This window comes from Aplysia californica, unplaced genomic scaffold (assembly GCF_000002075.1).
Source record: "Aplysia californica isolate F4 #8 unplaced genomic scaffold, AplCal3.0 scaffold00210, whole genome shotgun sequence".
In the NCBI taxonomy this organism is placed as follows: Eukaryota; Metazoa; Mollusca; class Gastropoda; order Aplysiida; family Aplysiidae; genus Aplysia; species Aplysia californica.
The window spans coordinates 348,041-351,781 of NW_004797480.1; positions in this window are offsets into that span (position 1 = coordinate 348,041).

The window sequence follows — 3,741 nt, forward strand, 5'->3', positions numbered from 1 at the left end:
CTCTCTCTCTCTCTCTCTCTCTCTCTCTCTCTCTCTCTCTCTCTCTCTCTCCATCTCTCTCTTTTTCTCTCTCTTTCTGTCTTTCTTTCTTTCGTATACCCCTTTTTCTATTTCTCGCCACCTCTCTCTCTAATCATCTTGTGTTGTGTTTGCAAGAGTTTTCATGTTTTTTGTCATTACATCCCTGATCTCCTCCTTCTCTCAACTCTGTTCCTTTCTTTCCTTTTTTACAGTTTTTTTAGTTTGTTATTTCCCATTATTCTTTCACCGCACCTGGGTTGGAATCCAGCCCTATGCTACTTATTTGATTGGTTTTGTTGGAGTTCATTTTCCCTCTCAGTCTACAGTTTCGGCACAAAACAAACGATATACCTCACGTTATTTCCCAGGGTTGTGTACATTGAGCTGAAGTGCGTACTTTTATTAACTTGAAGTTTCGAATAAAATCCGTCTGCAAACAAAATAGTAAAGCATACAGAAAAGAAAGAAATATCAAGATATTCTTAATATGGAGGTTTCATCAGCATTGTCAAAGAGACAACTAACAAGCATCAATTTCTTTTCACAAGTCTCACTTGCTAGTGTGTGAACACTCTGTGTCTTGTTTTTGTCTAGTTAAACAGAAGGTTCCGAACTTTTTAGTTCATAGCAGAGAAATTGAAGATTCAGAACTTCTTTATTCATGGTGTAGACATGGAAGGTAAAACATTTTTTGTTCTTGGCATTTACAGTGAAGGTACAAAAATTCTTTACTCATGTCATAAACGTTAAAAGTTCAGAAATTCTTTATTCATGCCATACTAAACATTGAAAGTTCAGAAATTCTTCGTTCTTGGCATAGACACTGAAGATCCAGAACATTTTTGTTCATGGCGTAGACACTGAAGGTATAGAACTTGCTTATTCGTGGCATAGACATAACATGGTGTCCGTATTGCCTACTGTGTTATAATTGTTGTTGTCACCTAGCGGAGGGAGCTCGTGGTCACCAGACGTGACCTCACACTAAGCAGGAATATCTGGAAGTGGAAGGGTGTCGAAAAAATAATTGTTGACTCCCACTCAGTCGCATCCTAAAGTCGATCTCCCGTTTTTCAGATCACTTGTCCTTGTCCGATGCAGTGCAGGTGCCGGTGTATATTATACTATGTGTCTGTCTGCATTGAGCAGACTACATCAGGCCAGAATAGTTTATTATTTGTTGCTTTTCCTTCGGGCAAAATTCCTCTTTTTGTCTGAAAGTACAGATGTGTGCAACAAAAAGACTTTCATGCTATTCAGGAAAAGTTTTTCCTGGTGTTTTTGTACTGAATTCACCATGTTCTTTGTACAGTCAAGCAATGTGCCTGACCTTATTTGAGTGTGTGTATATATTTTATGATGATTCACATAAATGTAAAATGTTGCACGAAAACCAAGCCATAATATTAGCTGTACCATCGGGGGTTTTTTTCAAAACGCTCACATTAATTTGATACTCAAAAGATGCGTAAAGATGTACATTTGTGAGTTGCAAATATGTATTTTTATAGTCACTGAAGGTTTGGAATCATTTTTTCCTTGCTGTATTTTCTGTATGTCCCCTTTTTTTTGCCCCTATAAACTGAACAATAGCAGGTGGCTATTACCGCTGAGAGGTGAACTTTTCTCCTTTACCCCCCTCCCCCCACCCTTACTCTCCCTAAACCTCCTGTTATCGTTTTCATAAGAATTTTAAGCAGAAAAACATAGTGTTTATCATAGTATTCACCTTCACGTCGAGTCTCTTCTTCACCTTTGGTTTCCTGCTCGAGCATTCGCTGATAGATGATTTCGTACAATTTATAATATAATTACTGTGGTAAATTATGCTTAATATACCATCAATATGTAAAGCTTACGTAAGACAAGAAGAGAGAGAGAGAGAGAGAGAGAGAGAGAGAGAGAGAGAGAGAGAGAGAGAGAGAGAGAGAAAATCAAGAAAGTAAAAACGTACACATTCATAATATGCAGGAGGACTTACCATCATATTTAGAACGTATTTTATCGTACACTTCTGTGTCTATGTGTGTCTACATGTGTGTGTGTGTGTGTGTGTGTGTGTGTGTGTGTGTGTGTGTGTGTGAATGTAAAACTACTCATTTCGCTGAGTCTTTTTCTGCCTCCGGACATATTGTTTATTCACTGTATATGAAATTACGTGCGGTTACCATATTAGTATTGTACAGATGCATTATACTAGGTTTTTACAACATGTAAAACTGAGTTCGAATTTTTTACAACTTTGCATATTATGTACCTACAATATTTTTGTATCTTTTAGCCTAAGATGAGATTTATTATAATAATTTGCCCCAACTTTGAACATAAAGGATCCAATCCCACAAATATTCTTCATTATGTGTCGTATTTGGGGATATTTTACTTGTCCTGCTGGTAAAGAGAGAGCTCCGTTAGCCTGGTCATTCTGAAGCATTGCTTAACCGTATTAAACTTTTGTTATTGTAATTATAGTTTTGATCTTATATATTATGCTTATCTTTGTTATTTCCTTTTTACTTGATGTTAGTTAGTATGGAAAAGAAAAGGGGTTTGATCTTTTGAGGTGGAGCAGGGAGGAGGCTAGCGATTTTAAACAATTCACTGAACTTTCAATGGCGAGGGATAGGTTTTTAAAACTATTTATGAAGAATTCTTCAAATTTATGGACAGAGTGAGACCAGCAAATACGACGACAAAAAGTGAATTCATTGATTGAATAACCTAGAGACTCATATTGCAACTCATTTTGAAATTTAACAAATGTTTTGTATTGGAAGACTACAACACAGATGTTTACAACCTGATGTATTCTACTATCTGTATGCAATAATAATATGGGTTTTTTTCAAGGACAGCTTTCCTCAAAAGAGCGTTTGCTAATGGTCTCTGACTTCATCAAAAGCTGACTTGCTGGTTGTTGCACTTAGAAAACGTTATGACCACCGATCTCAGCACCCAATAAAATTATAAACAATTTGTCAAACAGTATAGATGGCATCTCTGAGAGAGTTTTAAAATTATTATTTTATGAAAATTAGTTTTGAACAGCTGGCACAATAATAATATTATGATAATGTAACTGCGTATTCAAATTCGAGGTGCTCACTGCTGTTCAGCGCATAGGCTGGCTTTTTTTCTTCTAGGGTTTTATATTTTGTTTTTCTGTTATTTCATGTTTTATTTGGGTTTTTAAAAAATAATTTGTCTTTTGTTAATTTGGATAATGTATCTGCCAAGGACACACTCCCCGCCTTCCAGTGGCTACAAACAGATGAGTAGACATTTTCAAACGTTCTAAAACACTATCCAACAATCCCCATCACCCACTAGTATGAGAAAAAAAATAAAATTTAAATGTAATTAAACCGCACACTCAACGTTACATGCCCACCCATCGAGCAGTACAGATGTACGAAACAAAGTGCCATAGCCGTCTGTGTGTTTGAGTTTGTGACGGGAGCCATTTGTAATCTTTCCCCATTTCAGCCCTATCGTATCGTCCTTGTGAATTATGCATTCCGTCCTGGCACTTTTACTGCACTGTGTCGCAATGATCACGCCATTTCGAAGTTTGGCAATGTAGATGAAAGCTCCCTGGCCCAGTTAGGTAGATATTCCCTCAGCTACACATTCATTCCCTGCAGATTACCCAATGTTTTCATGTGTCAGTCCGGTTGTTTCTCTCTCTCTCTCTCTCTCTCTCTCTCTCTCTCTCTCTCT